Below are 18,000 nucleotides of genomic sequence, written 5' to 3' on the forward strand. Positions count from 1 at the left end.
GAAATACCAGAAAGTTAATTTGCTATGCTGTAGCTTAGAGAGCCTATCTTTACATTAGAAGTTTCTAAGGATCTGTTTCTTGATATACCGGCACATTTTTCTTGATGTTTTTTCCTTAACCAAAGATTAAACTGTTGGATGTTGTGGAATGCAACTGTGATCTCAGTATTGGAGAGGCAGAGGCAATATGATCAAGAATTCAAGGCCAATTTTGAATTCAAAATTGGAGCCCAGCCTGCACTACATGAGACACTCGTTTGAAGAAAAAAACAAAATGGTAGCAGACTAAGACAGAATCTGTGAAATTTGAAATCAGAGAGATTACAGAAATACTTAGAATTGGTGAAATATACAGGAAACAAGTCTTAACAATAACAAGTTTGGAATAGGTAATTTAGAACTGTTATTTGTTCAAACTTGCTGTAACTTTGCCCTGTAAATTGCTCAATTCAAAGTTGTGCACTAGTTCCTAGATGCAAATTCCTTGCCCCCCCAGTTGGTGGTTGAGTGAATACACAATGACCTAGGCTTTTGAATTGTTATTTAACTCATGTCTCAGATTTCCATCACAACCAATGATATCTTTTGAGTATTCAGTAAAACCCCTGTGAGAAAAAGAGTTCAGTAGTTTCCCCAAACTGCTATTATGCACAGTGCTATCTTTATTAATATTGAAATTTTTAATAAATTTTTGGTGGTTTTTAAATTTATTTATTTATTTATTTTTCGGTTTTTTGAGACAGGGTTTCTCTGTAGCTTTGGAGCCTGTTCTGGAACTAGCTCTTGTAGACAGGCTGGCCTCTAACTCACAAAGATCCACCTGCCTCTGCCTCCCAAGTGCTGGGATTAAAGGTGAGTGCCACCACTGCCTGGCTTAAAATTTTTTATTTTTAAAAATTAATTTAGTACATATATGTACATGGGTACTTGCCTGCCATGTTGTGCAGATAGAGGTCAGAGGACAATTCTCACTTTGAACTTCTTGAGGTAGGTCCTGCTTCTCTTTGTCTGGCATGCTGTATCTTCTAGGTGAGATGACTGTTTGGCTTCCAGGCTGTTCTTTCTCTACCTCTCATCACTCCCATGGGTGCTGAGATTTCAGATGCATGCCATCATTTTATATAGGTTCCAAGATCTATTGAGGTGGTCAGCTTTTCTAAGCTAGCTAGTGTCTTCACCCATTAAGTCATCTCCTCTGCTCTAATTTGTTTGAACTTAATTTTTTAAAAAATTTTTATTTTCTAACAAATTATGAACATCCTCCTGGCTCAGCCTTTTGCTTGCTGAGATCACAGATATGTGGCACTATGCCTGCTATTTTTAGACTGAGTCTCATTATGTTACCTACATTGGTCTAAAATTTCTAGGCTCAAGTGATCCTACTTCCTGAACTTCTGTATAGCTGGGAATTCAGTAGACTTGCCACTGCACCCAGCTGTTCGTAGCTTTTGCCAGTATGAGCCTACCAGTATGAAGATTTTTGTTTTTTGGGGTTTTGTTTGTTTGAGACAGGGTTTCTTTCTTTCTTTTTCTTTTTCTCTTTCTTTTTCTTTTCTTTTCTTTCTTTTTTTTTTTTTTTTTTTTTGATTTTCGAGACAGGGTTTCTCTGTAGTTTTTGGTGCCTGTTCTGGAACTAGCTCTTGTAGACCAGGATGGCCTTGATCTCACAGAGATCCGCCTGCCTTTGCCTCACACATGCTGGGATTAAAGGTGTGCGCCACCACCACTCTGCAAGACAGGGTTTCTTTATAGAGCCCATGCTGGCCTAGAATACAGCTCCGTCTGTGTGCCTCCCAAATGCTGGGTTGAAAGGAGTGTGCAACAACCTGACTTGGTAGTAGGCATCAAAGGAGCCTTTAAGGAAGAGAAGCCCAGAAGGTCATCACAGAGAAGACAGGGAATAAAGCTAGGGAAATGTGTCCACAGAGTAATGAACATTGTGGACTTCTGCATTATCCCTACCCCACCCCCAACATTCCTATGTCTGCTCTGTATTGCTTCCTTCATTGCAGTCAGAATGATGTTGAAGCAACCCTAGCACCTTCAGTCTATGGAGATATGCCATTGCCAGTGTCTGTTACAATGTGCTAGTCAATGAGTATGAGTGTGGGAGCAGAAGAGGCTGGGTGTGTGTGGCAAGTGGACTGTGTAGTATCATGACCCCAGGAGAATTGGCTTTTGCTCATAAAAGGGTACATCCAGTCTCGGGGCAGCCCCAACTGCAGGAATTTGCAAATCAATGTGACCTGAGAGAGGTGAGCTGTGAGACTAAGGTCGATGCATTGACAGACAGAAAGGTTTTCCTAGAATGACTGAAATTTTAGTGGTTCCAAGGTTTTAACCTCCTCAATCCAACCAAGTCCTAGCTTCCTTCTTTAAATGGGACTACTTTAGCAATTACATACTATGGGTCCACTGACCCTAAAGGCCTAGTTTGTTGGAATTATCAGACTCTTTCTTAGGCTAGATTAGCTCCCCCACTTTAGCTCCCCAAGTTTATCTTATTCCCAAAGGCTCTTCTTTCAAACTCTTGCCATTTCCTTACATTCCATCAGTTCTTAGAGAAGAAACTTGGCCCCCACATTGAATAGAAAGTAGGTTAAGGGCCAGGTATGGTGGTGTGTATCTTTAATCCTAGCACCAAGAAGGCAGAGGCAGGCAGATCTCTATTGAGTTTGAGGCCTGCCTAGTCTGCATTGCAAGTTCCTAGACAACCAAGGTTACATACAGAGACCCTATCTTGAAATATGAAATAAAAGGAAAGAAGTAGGAGGAGGAAGATATACCCTTGAATCTCCAGTCTTTTTGTTTTTCCTGTTGCTCCCTATGGTATGGCGGTTGCCTGAGAGCCAGAGTTAACTTGCCAAGCATTCTTGGTCTTCTAATCTCTGTCTTAGATTTGTCTTGGGCCTGGGTCACTGTCCATAGGTGGAAGCAGAAGTCAGACTTTTTTGGGGGAGCTATCGTTCCAATAATTAGTCATCAAACAGTTTTTTGTATTATGCTATCTGTACTTAATTGAGCAGAGGAGAATCTTCCTCTGCTTTTTAGCCATAGCCGTCATTGTGCCTTTCCCCCTGTTTCATTTAAACTGGCCATACTAAAGTGTCAGACTCAAGCTTTTCAGGCTAAGGCCCTGGAGGATATAACACTGTACTAGACTCTCTCTAAGGAAGATAGGTACAGGGTGGGAACTACTGTTCTTTTCTTTTCTTTCCTTTCCTTTCCTTTTCTTTTCTTTTCTTTTCTTTTCTTTCCTACTTTCATTCTTTCTTTCTTCTTCCTTCTCCCTTCTCCGTCTTCGTCTCCTTCTCCTCCTTCTTCCTTCTTCTTCTTTCTTCTCCACCTCCTCCTCCTTTTTTCTTCCTTCTCCTCCTCCTCCTTTTTTTTTTTTTTTGGTTCTTGGAGACAGGGTTTCTCTGTGTAGCTTTTGGAGCCTGTCCCGGAACTAGCTCTATAGACAGGCTGATCTCAAACTCACAGAGATCCACCTACCTCTACCTCCCAAGTGTTGGGATTAAAGGTGTGCACCACCACCACCCGGCTCTTTATGTTGTTCTTTAACAAGGCACAGCACTTGAGAGATAGAGGCAGCTGGATCTCTGTGAGTTCGAGTCCAGCCTGGTCTACAAGAGCTAATTCTAAGACAGCTAGTACTGTTACACAGAGAAACCCTATCTTGCAAAACAAAAATGAACAGCTTAAAATAGTTAATATTTTCATAATGATTACTGGGACTCTGATGATTATAGTCACTAAAGACCCCCTCACTCCAGGCTGACTTTCCTGTGCCTGTATACTGTATTAAATTTTTGTTTTCCAATCTACTGCAGAATTTTGTCTTACAACCTTCAAGTCTAGCCAGATACAGAGCAGAGCAAAGCTCAGCCAGTGGCATCTCTTCATTTACTTCCTGACTTAAGTACATATCCTGCAGGGGATGTCTGGGAGGAAGCTTGAAGCAATGGGGAAGGAATATGGAGAGTACTCGGGCTGCCTTCACTACTGCTCAAACAAGGGTTACCTTTTTCTTTGATAGTGGGCTTCTCAGTTAGAGTTCATGTGAGCAGAGGAACCTGTTGTCTTAATAAAACAGGTACCAGCCACCAGTCTGTCTAGAAAACAATGCTGGATAAACTGGGGAATATACTATTACTACATCTGCCTTCCTGATTCAGGATCATAGTGATCCTGGGTAAACTCGTGTTCAGTGAAGAGAAGACATTTCCAGGTAGTGAGTAACCTCAGTTTTAAACCCACTAAGAAATCTCAACTGCGCAGGCTGGAGAGATGGCTCAGTGGTTAAGAGCATTGCCTGCTCTTCCAAAGGTCCTGAGTTCAATTCCCAGCAATCACATGGTGGCTGACAACCACCTGTAATGTAGTATGAGGCCACCTGTAATGAGGTCTGGTGCCCTCTTCTGGCCTGCAGACATACAGAATGTCTGTACAGACATGCAGGCATACACAGACAGAATATTGTATACATAATAAATAATTAAAAAAAAAAAGAAATCTCAACTGGGCCAGAGAGATGGCTCAGTGATTAAGAGCACTGACTGCTTTTCCAGAGGACCTGGGTTCAGTTCTCAGCACCTACGTGGAATCTAACAACTGTCTGTAACTCCAAGATCTGATTCCCTCACACAGACGTATATGTACGTATACATACATATATGTACAATACATACATATATGTACATACATATATGTACAAAACACCAATGCACCTAAAAATAAATAATAATAGAAATTCCAACTTTCCAATAAAAAAATACTGTAGTATATGCCACTGAAGATGGCTAGCTAGCTAGAGATGAGAGGTTTCTTCTTTGAGGTGTGCAATACAGGGACTTTGCATTTAATTGACCAGGAGAGGAGTGTTGTAACATTGAAAAAGGAAGAAAAAGTGAAGGACTCAAGTGTAGGCTAGACATACTTATTTTAAATTTCCTAAAATACTACAGCCCACTGTAGTACAGAATCTTACTAATCAAAGATAAATGATTTGCTTAAATAATCTAGCTAGAAGGTGGTTAAACGAAGATTCTTTTTGTTTTTCTCTGTAGCTTTGGGGCCTTTCCCAGAACTAGCTCTTGTAGCTGGCCTTGAACTCACAGAGATTACCTGCTTCTGCCTCCTGAGTGCTGGGATTAAAGACGTGTGTCACCACCGCCCGGCTAAACTGAGATTCTGATCATTAGTTCTGTGGGTTCCCCCTCCCAGCTTGAATCTAAGGACAGGCAGAAGTATTCAAAGCTCAGTGTTATATCCTTGTTTACATAGCAGGTTCTAGGTCAGCCTGGGATATGAGAGACCTTGTCTTAAAATCCTGGAAGTCTAGGAGTTAGGGTAGAGAGTTCAAGAGTCTCCTGGATAGTACTGAGCGATGGTGGAGATCACCTATTTGCCAGAGGTTCTGTTGTCAAGTTACTGAAGTAAAGGCCCTAACTGACTCTTAAGGCAGGAAGATCACAAGCAGAGGGAGTTCAAAGTCCAGACTAGGCAACTAGCAAGATCCTAGCTCACATTTTATTTTTTAATTTTTTTTTTTTTTTGAGACAGGTTTTCTCTGTAGCTTTGGAGCCTGTCCTGGAACTAGTTCTTGTAGACCAGGGTGGCCTCAAACTCAGAGAGATTCACCTGCCTCTGTCTCCTGAGTGCTGGGATTAAAGGCGTGCGCCACCACTGCCCGGCCACTAGCTCACGTTTTTGAAACAGTTAGAAGGAGCTAAGCACATCTGTGTTACAAGTGCTCACATTTGCATTACTAGCTCTGAGGACTCAGGAGGCTTGGGTAGGATCATCATGGATTTTAGGTCAGTAGGGCTATATGAAACCCTTTCTCAAAAAATAAAAAAATAAGGTGTGTTGTGGGGAGGGTAAGGACCTGAGAGACAGATAGCTCAGTCAAGTTTTTGTCCCACAAGAATGAAGCCAAGTTCAATTTCCTGCACCCATGGAAATCAATATGGGTGGCATATGCTTTTAATTCTAGCAATGGGAAGAGAAGGTAAGCCAGAGACACTGGCTTGTGAAGGAGTTTCCTTTTTCTGAATGAGGGTTTGTACGTTATGTCCATGAAGTAGATGGAGGGTAACAGTTTTAAATATATATGTTGTGAATTGAAGACCCATGTTTGTATGTGGTTGGGAGACAAATCTTGTTTTTCTAGAACTATTTGGTGACAAAGTGCTGTTAGAATCCTCTCAAGGGAGCAGGCAGGGTTTCTCTCCAAAGGGCCTAACTTGGATGGTACCCTGAATGTATGCAGAGACAGCATATGGGGGAGTGAACAGACTCAGGATTTGGACTTAGATAAACTTGCCTTGCCTACTTCCTGTAGGCAAGTTCCTCTGACTGAGGCCTCAGTTTGCTCATGTATAATTAAGAATAATGGTGTTTAACTCAGAAAACTTTTAGGGTATCTCACACAAACACATCCCAAAGTGGTTCTCCAAAGAGGACACTCACCCAGATCATTCAATTGTATCTTCATTGCTAGAGGTAGTGAGAAACGGGTAGCATCTTTGGTACATTCAGGGGTTAATGTCCACAGAATACTCAGTCAGAAAGTCATTGGGTTCCTTCCTGGGGCCCCTTGACTGCATTGAATACTAAGACCCCTCAGAGGTGAATTAGATAAGGTGGTTGTCTTTTCAAAGACCTCAGTCTACAGGGTGTTCAGAAGGGTGTGAATATCAGCCATTTCTTTCTCCACAGTGAAGGTGGAGAGATGGAGAGATGTCTCAGTGGGTAAGAGCACTTTCTGTACAAGCAGGAGGACCTGAATTAAATTTCCCATCCCCCATGCAAAAAGTCCAGTAAGGCAAACCTTTAATCCCAGCACTGGGGAGCAGAGGCAGGCATATCTCTGTGAGTTCAAGGTCACCCTGGTCTACAAAGTGAGGTCTAGGACAGTCAGAGCTGCACAGAGTACAAACAAACAAAAGCCCAGTATGATGAGTATGATGGTGGTTTTGTTTTTCGTTTGTTTGTTTTTTGAGACAGAGTTTGTTTGTAGCTTTGGAGCATGTCCTGGAACTCGCTCTATAGACCAGCCTGGCCTCGATCAAACTCAAGGAAATCTGTCTCTCTGCCTCCTGAATGCTGGGATTAAAAGTGTGTGCCACCAATGCCCAGCTCCTAGTATGGTTTTTAACATGCATATCTGTAATCCAAGAGCTGGGGGCTGGGGCTGGGGGTGGGTGCAGGAGAATCACTGGGGCTTGCTGGCCACCAACCTAGCTCCAGATTCAGGAAAAACTTTGCCTCAACAGAATAAGGCAGAGGTTGATAGATAGTAGGACACTTGACATCCTTCAAATATGCACTGGTATATTTGTTGCATACAGCACACATACACATAGGTCTGCATGCTTGTGCGTGTGTGTACTCACTAACTACAGTGTGGCACTTGCTGTCCAGGATAACAGTCAAATGCCTTGGCTTCTGGCTTCCACTGATATTCAGAATTTTACTAGGCAATAACGGTATTGATCATCATACCAGGAAAAAAACTGTAATCCTTAGAGGAGCCTGACCCACACATAAGGATGAACTAAATGGGAGCCAACATATATGGGACTTAGCTTTTCTGACTAGTGTTCTCTCCGTAGTACCACTGTGTTTCAACCCATTAACACACTCTTCAGCCAAAAGTTGATCTTCATCTTAGGAAGAATGAACGTTGACTTCCATGGTTATCGGCCTCACACTGAACCCATTGTTCTCATCTCCTGGCCTTGCCCTGCTACTTGGTTCTTTCCAGTTACCACTTGACATTCCAGTCTCCATATACAAGGTGGAATGACTACCGCTCTTCCCACATTGGTACTTCTCCCTGTCACCCACATGGACTCTGAGTAAGGGAAGAATCTTTACATTATCTCCAGGGACTCCTCTGTATACCCACTTTCACCCTCATTTTCCTGGACCTGAAGCCCTGAAACTAGGAAGAGATTTACTTGAGCATAACACTACCAATCACTGGTTATGGTGACCCTCTCTCAGAGGGCACTGACTACTTCTTCATATGGCTTTTTTTTTTTTTTTTAGAGACAGGGTTTCTCTGTAGCTTTGGAGCCCGTCCTGAAACTCACTCTGTAGACCTGACTGGTGTCAAACTCACAGAGGTCCAGCTGCCTTTTCTCCAGAGTGCTGGGATAAAGGCATGTGCCACCACCACTCAGCTAAATATGGTAGCCTAAGATGGCTTTGGACTCAAAGTCTTCTTTCCTTTGCCTCTCAATTGATGCAATTACAGCCATTTGTCATCATACCAAGTTTGGTAAAGTTCTTGTGAGGAACGCAGGTTATTGGAAGTTGTCTAACTGGCAGAGGATTCTTTCCTGTCCATATACTACTCCCTTTCTTCAATGACTTCCAAAACATGTGTTTCTTTGGGCTGGGCTGTAGCTCATTTGGAAGAGTGCTTGCCTAGCATGCATGACGCCCTGGTTTTGATTTCCAGCACCATCGAAAAACCAATGGTGTGCTCAGCTGTAATCCAAGTACTTGGGGAGGTTGAGGCAGTAGAAGTTAATGTCATCTGCTATGACTTTGGGATCAGTCTGGACTCCACGAGATCCTGTCTGCAAAACAAAACAGAAAAAGGAAACAACAATAAAAATAGTTCTTGCTCATACTGCTGTACCATGGTTCTGCTCAGCTCTTGAACACATAGTGATACATAGCAAGTGAGATAGGTAAGGAGTTTCAGCCTAGGATAGCGTGGTGAAGGGAGGAGGAGGAGGAGGAGGAGGAGGAGAATTTGCCTTTGCTTTCCCCAATCTATGTCCCTACCCAAGGTAGACTTTTGAAGCCTGTAAACCTACATCACAGCCTCTGTGCTGCCCTTGTTGCCTGTTGGCATCCTTTTTGTTCAGCCCATTCTCAGAATCTGTTCAGCTGCTAGCTAGACGGTATTTCCCATGTTGGAGTGACTTTGGATCTACACACACACACACACACACACACACACACACACACACACCCTTGCCTTACCTCCTGCAGCACATAACTGGATCTAAAGTGTTTGGAGGGTATCGTGAACATCTCAGCCAATTTACACTTGCACTCTGTAGCAGATACAGTGAAATGTCTGATTTATATCTTAGTAGATACTCAGTTTTCCCGGTTTACAGATTCATAGCTGAAAGGCACCTAGCAATGTAGGCTGGACACACGGTTAAATCAGTCAGTAGTTGCCTGCCTCCAATCTAAGTACTAACCAGGACGTACTGTGTTTCGCTCCTGAGATCTGACGCGTCTAGGTGGTAAAATCACAAACCGCTACACGCTTCTCCTGACCCCGCTCCAAATGGATTGTGTGTGTGAAGGAAATTGGGGCCGGGTAGTTAAGACGCACCTACTTTGACTTCCACGCTGCGGAACTCGTAATCCCAAAAGGCCTAGTCCGAAGTCCTCGAAAAATTCCAGGTGGCAGTGTGGGAGATGTAAGAGCCTCTGCTTTGGATGCAACTCCAACTCATGGCTAGTTTAATTTATTTATTTTTATTTTTGTGGAAGCAGGGGGGCGATCAATGAAGGGGAAGGGGCGGGGAGAGGGAGGAGGTGGACCCAGAGTGCTGACGTATGCGAGGGCGAGCCAATGGCTAGTGGGGGGCGTTCCCTCCCATTCAGGACTCCTCGCCTGGTTCCGAAGGTATGTTAAACAGCTGCTTTTAATTTGGTCTCCCCAATTTCGGTGTTTTGGGGGGCTAGTTCCTTTGCTGCTTGCTTTGGCTGGCCTAATGCTGTGTAGGTACCGTGGTCCCCAAGACCGAGTTGCGTGGAGGCTCGGAGTCCCGCGGCCGAGGTAGGCTAGAGGCAGGCCAGGAAGAAGAGCGCTTGGCGCCGCCCGCTCATAGTGTGTTTCTAAGCCGGACTGGAGCCGTGGGGAGGGGGCCAGCCTGGCCTGGGGTCGCCCTTCCGCCGGCCGCGCCGCCCAGTTCATTTCACCAAGCAGTCGGTTTCGGTAGGTCTCGGCAGCGCATTGGTGAATGGGCCGACAGGAGACCAACTGCTCTTGTAATGATTTAAAAATATTTAAAAAGAAAAAATCTCATAAAGAAAAAAATGAGGTATTTCTGTACAGCGAATGGAACAGGGCCCGGGCTGCGGCGCGCGGGCTCGGCAGGGGGCGGCGGCCGCAGCCTGGTGGGTCGGGCCCACCGAGCTCGCGGTGTCCGGAGTTGGTTGACCGCTGGAGTTTAGAGCAAGCCGTGGCCGGCGTTCTTTCTCCGCTAACCAGGGTGGGCGAGTGCAGTAGCCGCCCCAAGGGTTTGTTTCTGTCGGCAAACTTGGTGGGGTCGGTGGGCGAGCTCTGGGGAGGCGCGGGCATCATGGGCCCGCGGTTGTTAAGGACTCTGGGGGCGGGAGCAATGCTGTATTTGCGGGAGGAGATTGGGGGCGGGAGAGGTTCTGGCCACTAACCCCGGGAGCCGGCGGTGTCTCCGAACTCCTGAACCGTGGCAATCTAGCAAGTATTCGGCGCCAGAGCCAGATAGGCTGCGATCCGGCGGGGAGCGCTGGCTGAGTGTCGAAAAGCTCCAGGAACTCGGCGAATTCAATTCGCGGCCCCAGCTGATCCCCTTGCAAACATGGAGCTGCCTCCTTCCCCGCCCACCTCACGGTGGCGGCGACTGCTCCCCCTCCCCGCGTAGTGTGCTGCCTGGGCTCCTCTTTCCGCGAGGTGCCGCTGCGTGCCACAGGGCTGCGTACGGGGTGGGGGCAGTCGTGCGCGCACGCGCGCGCGCGCGCGCTCACAAGGGGGTGGCCTGAAAGGGGCAGTGAAGGTCGGAAACTGGGAAAAGAGACTCCACGCTTGGAATAGGGAAAAGGAAATGCATCAGCGGGCTGGGAGGGGCGCGCCTGTCAGCCGAATGGCGGCTGCGGGCCGAGAGGCGGGGCGCCAGCGCAAAGTGCGGGCAGTGGCGGTGTAGCGAGGGGAGGGGAGGCTCAGAAGCAGGCAGAGTGGCCACCTCTGCCTCTACTGCCTGGCCTAGACTGTTTACTATCTCCTGCGGGGAGCTTGTGCAACCGGCCTGCAGGGGACCCGAGAGGGGCGGGGCCATTTCCTCTTCTACCCACTTCAGGCTCTCCAGAGGCCCCGCCTTCTCTTGTCTTCCACTGGTTGGGTGCGAGTCCCTTTTTCCCTTCTTGTGTATGGATTGGATGACATTCTCTAGAGCTCCGCCTATTGGGAGGCGGGACTTGAGTTTAAGTTGCTAAGATTTTTTTCTTCGAAGGGCGGAGGGAGGATTCCTGGGGCTTATGCGAGGTGCAAGCCCCCGCCCCTTCTTCTGATTGGCGAATTCGATAGGCCTTCCCCTTCTAGGACAAGCTAGGAGGGGACATCCTCCTGCTCCCTGCCCCCCCTTCTCGTGAGCGCGCTCGGCACATGTTTGCGGCCCGCCTAGCTCCCTGCAACTTCCCTCCCGCCCGGAAGTCTCAGGCTCCGCGCCCTTAGTAAGGGGGGGCGGGGAATGCCTTGGAGGCACACAAAGATTCTTCCGAGTGTAGATATCTGGTAGCCTTACAATTGCGCTTTTGCGCTGGAAAGCGTAGCTCCGGGTCTGCCCCATTGAGCGCAGGGAATGAGTTCGGGTCAACCGTTGCTGTTTTCCTTCGTGCCCCTTGACTTCCTTAAATTTAAGTTTGAGAAAGCTTGAACACAGGCCGTATCCTTAATTCCCTGGGCAAGACAGTTGTGGTCCTTAGTCTACGGAATATGATGACAACCTAGTGATGGAATCGTAGGCAAGATCTAAGATACTTCGCTCTCTTGCGGTCAAGGGAAGTCCAGGAGACCTATTTCTGGCAAGGATTGGGCGGGGGTGGGGGTTTGTTGATACCATGGTGAGTGTGCTGTGGGGTAGGTACCCTGTCTAGTGGGTAAGGCGTTTCATTTCAAGGTAGGAATCTGTCAATTCTGGAGTGCTGCTTTCTCAACCTCTGGACGGTTTGGCCCAGTGTTTTTCTTATTTTTAGAGCCCTGTCCTGGCCCAGGGCTTGGCTTGGTTACCATTGTGACCGCTCCCACCTGTCGGGCACTCTGGTAGTTCACAACTCATTACTATGGCCTCGCGGCATGGAGCCGTCCTCAGAGTCAAAACCCACCTGTTGCCAACACTTATTTATGGTAGTCTCCGCAGGATTACAGGAGGGCAGCATTGGGTTTACGAAACGTTTTCCCGTGCAATATCTCTTGGGGACACACAACTCTAGGGAGATTTTTTTTTCTTTTTTTGTCGGTAGAGCCCTGGAAGACTAGTTCGGCCTAACTGTTTCTCTTTGTGCAGCGAAAGCACCCCCAAAGCAACATAGGCTTTGTTCCCACGCTTTATTGGTGAATAAATAAAAGGAACTAGGTATTTGAAAGCACTTTGTGTGCTTCAGGCATTGTTATTTACCCAGAGGACTTAGAGACAGCCATTAGCGCATTCTGCCAAAGAGACTATGGGTGCTCCCCCGATTTTTTTTTTTTTGAAAAGGCTGGTCTAGAGTTCTTAAATTCAAGCAATATTCTTCCCTCGTTCTTCCGAATAGTTGGAATGGCAGTTTCTTTTCTTTGAACAGTCATTTTCAAGACCACCCCCTCACAGACACACTGGAATTTTTACTCATCCTCTGAATATGAATGCACCCTCAAGGTTTATTTATACCGTGGTCTGTTTGAGTTATTCTGCATTTCGGTTCTCCTGGCCTAAAATGTCTCTGGATCTACCCTGCCAATAGGGAATACATTTTGCCTCATGCTCCGCCTTCCGGAGGCTTGCCCAGGCAGTGACATTTAAAGGCCTCCGCTCGCTTGTCTCCGCCCTCTGAGGGCTGCATATTCAGGTTCTCGGAGCGTCACAGAATGCAGCCAGCCGTAGCGACTGGCTTGTAATCTCCGGGTTTATCAGTTTAAAGCTCTAGACCTTAATTTGGGAGTCTGCTGCTGAAAGTAGCTGCTGAATGGTCCAGATGGCTGTATTTAGGAGACAGTGAAAAGTGTAAAAATAAGTGGGTAGAAGGATAAGGTTTTCTGTCATTGTTTTGGTAAGTCCTCTACGGTGGTAATACTACTGTCTTCCTCAAAGTCCTAAAGCCTCGGGTTTCAACCCTGAGCTCCGCGCCATTTCCAGTTCGGGCCTTGGAACTCTGAGCTTCAGTCTCTAGTGTAAACATTCCACAAAAGGACTGCTAAGGTTCAGCAACGCGCAGGGCGGAATGGGCTCCTTCCTGGACCGGCACCGTGTCCAATGGCGGCTCCTACCGGCGCCAAGATAATCCAATCAGATTGTTGGGGGCGGGGCCTGTCCCAGCAGTGTGGTGGGTGGAGTCTGCTTCACTTACAGACATTTTTACCCCACATTGGTTACTTACCTTCCTGGGGCTGTGAGAGAACCGAAGGTAGCCTTCCAATGCGGTGACCAGCGGAGGCGGGAGCCGATTTGTTAGGCCTGTGGCTGGGGCGGTAGTGGGGTGGGATATGTGGGACTCTCCAATGAAATGTGAGGAGGTGCTTTTCTTCCTCCAATAAAATTGCAGCCTGGGGGAGGGATTCGGCAATCAGTCTCCAATAGGCGGGGTTGAGTTAGGGACGCTCCCCGCCAATAGGGGCGTGGAGTAGGTGAGCGGCTCACCCTCCCCTCCCAGCGAGGAAAGGAGGTGGGAGTAGGTCTGTACGGCGCAGTGATTGGCTCAACCTTTGACGGATGGCTAGTGTATCCCGTGGCTGGGCGAGGTTAAGCCTTCCCTCGGCGGGGCGGGCTGGGAGAGTGGGCGGGATTTCCCGGGTAACAGAGAAGCGGCCGCGGCGGTAGAGGCGGCAGAGACGGTTTCTCCATCTTCCCCCCTCCCCTTCCCCCCTTAGAGTTTCCCTCCCTCCCTCCCTCCTTCCCAGTCTGGGCACCCAGGCCTGTGACCGCTTCGTGAGCGCATAGGAGGTTGCCAGTCCGCTCTTGCGGGCCTGTGCCCGCGCCGTTCCGGGGCCTCCGTGCTGGGTGCGAGGCTCACGCCGGGAGCGACGCGCAGGCTGAGTGGCTGGAGCTTTTGCGGTGAGAGCACGCCGCGTCGCGGTCTGCCCGGCAGCTGGGTGGCGGGTAACCCGGGACTGGAGGGCGTGTGTTTTTCGGGGGGGCTGACCTCGGCTTCCCGTGCGTGGCTATGGGGGGCGGAGCGGGGCCGCACTCCGTGCGGGAGGGGGAGGAGAGCGTAGTCCCGGTGCGCACGGAGGGGCGGGCCCTCGTCCCGCCGATCAGAGGCGGGGCCGGCGCGCGTGCGGTGGTGGAGAAAGGGGCGGGACGCACTCGCGCTAAATGCCCGCGGCTGCGGCCCCGCCTCTCCTCCCCGCCGCGTGAGTGGGGCCTTGGGCTGCATCGCTTCGGGCCGGCGGGGTGTGCGGGACGGGAAGGGGGTCTCCCGCGTGCGGCTTTCAGGGCGCGGCGGCGAGGGGGCGTGAAGCCCGTGTTCCCCCGCCTTCGCGGGATCCGGTTGGCCGGAAGGCGCGTTCGGGGCTGCGATGCCACGCCTCCCGCCCCGCCCCCGCCGGGTTTCCGCCTCCTTGGCAGTGAAGCGGCGCCGGGGAAAGCCCGCTGTTGCGTCTGGCCAGGACTTGGGGCTCCGTGTGTGCCCCGCCCTTCGTCCCTGTGGGTGGGAGGGGCTCTCGCCGACGGGGAGCGGTGAAGGTGTTCGGACTTTATGCTGTGGCTCTTTAGTCTATTCTGCCGTGGGCATAGGGACCCTGAGCTGTAGTCTTCCCTACTTTGCCCCTAACATCGTGGTTGGTGCCGTAACAGCTTAGAGAGTAGAAGCGTGGTCAGCGGCTCCTTTTAGTTGTAATTATTGGGAGGAGATGCTCAGCGTCCTCTCAGTGCCCGCGGTGGGGTGCGGCTGGTGCTGTGCCCATGCTTCCGCGGCAGTGACTGGTGGGGGAGGGTCAGAGCCATCAGGAGCTGGAAACGTGGAGGGCGCCAACCTTTCCTGGAGTTCTCTTGATGTTCAACGACTGTGTGTGGCTTTATGGGCGGAGCTTCGCATCAGAGGGGTTGTGAATAGATAGCTAAAATTTGCGACCGGTTTTGGTGCCTTAGGACTTTAAAAGACTCAGTTTTGTCCTTCGAGCTGCTCACAAATCTGAGATTTTATTTTTATACAAAAGATTGAATTTACATTTTAGTCTCATAAGTGATTTTTGACAAAGGTGTCTTAAAAAATGATTGTGCATGTTGGAATTTCTCTGAGGCACATAGTCATTGCTCCACTACTAGACTATGTATCTCAGGCCTGATTCGTCTTCTTTCCCCCTTTTTTTGGGGGGGGGCGTATCCGAGACAGGGTTTCTCTGTGTAGTTTTAGAGCCAGTCCTGGAACTCGCTCTGTAGACCAGGCTGGAGATATCCACCGGTCTTTGCCTCTCCAGTGCTGGGATTAAAGGTAGGTGTGTGCCACTGCCAGGCCTGTGCCAGGTCTGCCTTCCTTTCTTCTTCCTTTTTTTTTTTTTTTTTTTAAAGTTAGGGCTTTCACTCTGTATCCCTACCTGGCTTTGAAGATTTTTTTTAAAGTAAAAAAACTCTGATTTCTTGACTGATACTCTCACCAAAGAAGGTTTTGTTACATAATCCCCAAAGGTAAATTAGAATTTAGTATTCTTTTGAGTTTATATAATGGTTAGTCCATAAAGCTTAATGTTGCTCTTTTTAGATACAAAGTAGGTTGAACTCCTGTGGAACCTGTATAGCATAGCCTACCAACCTGTGCTGCAAAGTTACTTTGACTATTAGGGATTTAGTGCATAGGTAATCATATATATATATATATATATATATGATTACCAAGATGGGATGTTGTTAGAGCTTAGAAAAATAACTTTTCATGAAAAGTCAACATTGAATCCTTGTTTAGGCACTGGTGTCTGAATGAGTATGTGTAAACTGCTTTTAAAAAATGATTTATAGTATGTGGTTTGTGTGTAGGAGTGTGTGCACCCACCCGCAAGGGTCAGAAGAGGGTGTCAGATCCCTGGTAGCTGGAGTTGACAAGTGGTTGTGAGCCACCTGGGAAGGGTCTGGGAACCCAACTCAGGTCCTCTGTATTGAACTATCTCTGCAATCCAGTGTCTGTATTTAGTCATACTGAAGTTAAATTCTAGGTTTGTCCTTTGCTCAATAGAGGCTGAAAACCATGCACTGTGCAATACTTAAAGAAGTTAAGTGTTCACTTTCAGCTAAAGAATTAGCAATAGTAATAGAATTGATGTGGAGGCCAAAAAATAAGAGCTTGGGTGTTTTACAGATGTATAAACTTAAAAAGGTAGTGAACGATACTTTGCCTTTGAGAAAAATTTGGCCAGCCCATAGTTAATTTTACCATTTGAAGTTCAGTCTGGGAAATATTGATGACTTTCTGTTTTGGGTTGAGACAGGGTTTCTCCGCCTAGCCCTGGCTGTCCTGGAACTATAGACCAGGCTGGCCTAGAACTTTCAGAACTCAGCAAGTTTCTGCATCTCTCAAGTGCTGGGATTAAAGGCATGTGCCACACACACACCTGGCATAAGATATATTCTTATAGAATGTACAGTATATAGTATGCTGGAGTCACAAATCCTAAGCTTTAAAAATTCAAGTAAGAGGTGCTGGAGAAGACCGCTCAGTGTTTAAGAGCAGTGTCTGCACTTCTGGAGGACCTGGGTTCAATTCCCAGTACCCACAAGGCAGTTCATAACTGTAACTCTAGTTTCAGGGGATCCAACACCTTCACAGAGAAATGCAGGCAAAACACCAATGTACATAACAATTTAAAAAATAAAATTAAAATTAAAAAAATTTCAAGTAAAAATCTAGTTAGGATTTTTTTGTGCTTTTCCATACATCAGTATTATATGCTTTAGTTTTGTTCACAGTTAAAATAGCTTAGAATTATTAGCATTTGGGAGCACAGACAGATGGCTAAGCTGTAAGAATGTGTATTATTACCCTTGCAGAGACCTGAGTTCCATTTTCAGCGCCTATGTCAACCTATAACTGGAGCTCCAGGGCCTCCATGGGCACCTGAATACAGGTAAATAGATTCTCCATCTCCATACATGTAAATAAAAACAATAGAAAAATATCTAAAAATTAAATATTACCATTTTTTTTCTTTTTTAAGAATCAAGATGAGTATTAATTTAACAAGATCTCTGGCAAAAACAAAGCCCTCTTGACAGAGCAGCCAATATACTGAAAAGCTATCCAGGGCAGCTTTAGTCTAGGAATTTTACTTAAAAATTCAGAGGTTGTGTTCATGGTCTTTAGTAATTCCGCATAGTGCTTTTCAGTTTCAGATGACTCCCCCAGCTGAAAGTATGTTAAATTATATATCTTTTGTATGTTCTTAAAAAATGACAGTACATTTCAAACAATAGCTTCTTCCCTCTGGTAAAACGGGCTTACATTTACTGAACTGACTCTGCCCGAGACACTGTACATTTGCTAATATGTTTAAGGGTGTGTGTGTGTGTGTGTGTGTGTAGATGTATGCTTAGATATCTGGGTGAGTGGTGTACACACATGTAATTTAAGTTTTATGTCAGCTTTGGATTGTGGAGTGGTGAAATGGACTATGCACTCTGTAGCCCAGGCTGTCTAGAACTCAAAGTGATTTTTTTTCTTACTTCGCCTCAGCTGATTGCATCTTTGACTTGAAATACATGTTTTAAAAGTGAAGATGTCTGATGAGGTGACTTCAGTGGGTAAAAACACTTGCTGTACAAACTCTTAAGACTGAACTAGATCCCGGAAACCCACTTTGGAAGGAGAGACTGACTCCTGAAAGTTGTCCTCTGACCATCACATCTTTGTTACCTTCCCAACAATAATAAATATTTCAAAGAAAACAAGGCATGGGGCCAGGGAAATGTCTGTCAGTAAAGATGCCATGCAAGCAAAGGACTTGTCCTATTCCTGGAACGTACTTGGAAAACTGGCCTTAGAAATCTAAATGCTTGGTAGCCTGGGCTTGAACTCTAA

The 18,000-nt window shown here is 47.0% G+C and overlaps 1 protein-coding gene and 1 long non-coding RNA gene across 4 annotated transcripts in view; one reads left to right on the plus strand and one right to left on the minus strand.

Moving 5' to 3' along the window:
• The first annotated feature begins 9,602 nt into the window (after window positions 1–9,602).
• Window positions 9,603–18,000, plus strand: part of Sin3a (SIN3 transcription regulator family member A) — a 60,501-nt gene continuing 52,103 nt past the window's right edge. The window contains exon 1 of one of the 3 annotated variants that reach the window (XM_048416745.3): window positions 9,603–9,667. The gene's annotated coding sequence lies outside the window, so the exon portion shown is untranslated. Of the gene's footprint in view, window positions 9,668–9,797; window positions 9,821–13,848; window positions 14,049–18,000 lie in introns of those variants that run through there. The other 2 variants (XM_085689699.2, XM_048416744.3) reach the window with 2 other exon arrangements.
• LOC125388591 (uncharacterized) lies at window positions 12,447–13,837 on the minus strand. Its single transcript, XR_007228289.3, has 2 exons — window positions 13,375–13,837; window positions 12,447–13,260 (listed from the first exon to the last, which is right to left on the minus strand). It is a non-coding gene; the product is annotated as an uncharacterized LOC125388591 (long non-coding RNA).

This window comes from Myodes glareolus, chromosome 4 (genome assembly GCF_982192425.1).
Source record: "Myodes glareolus chromosome 4, mMyoGla1.1, whole genome shotgun sequence".
Taxonomy (NCBI): Eukaryota; Metazoa; Chordata; class Mammalia; order Rodentia; family Cricetidae; genus Myodes; species Myodes glareolus.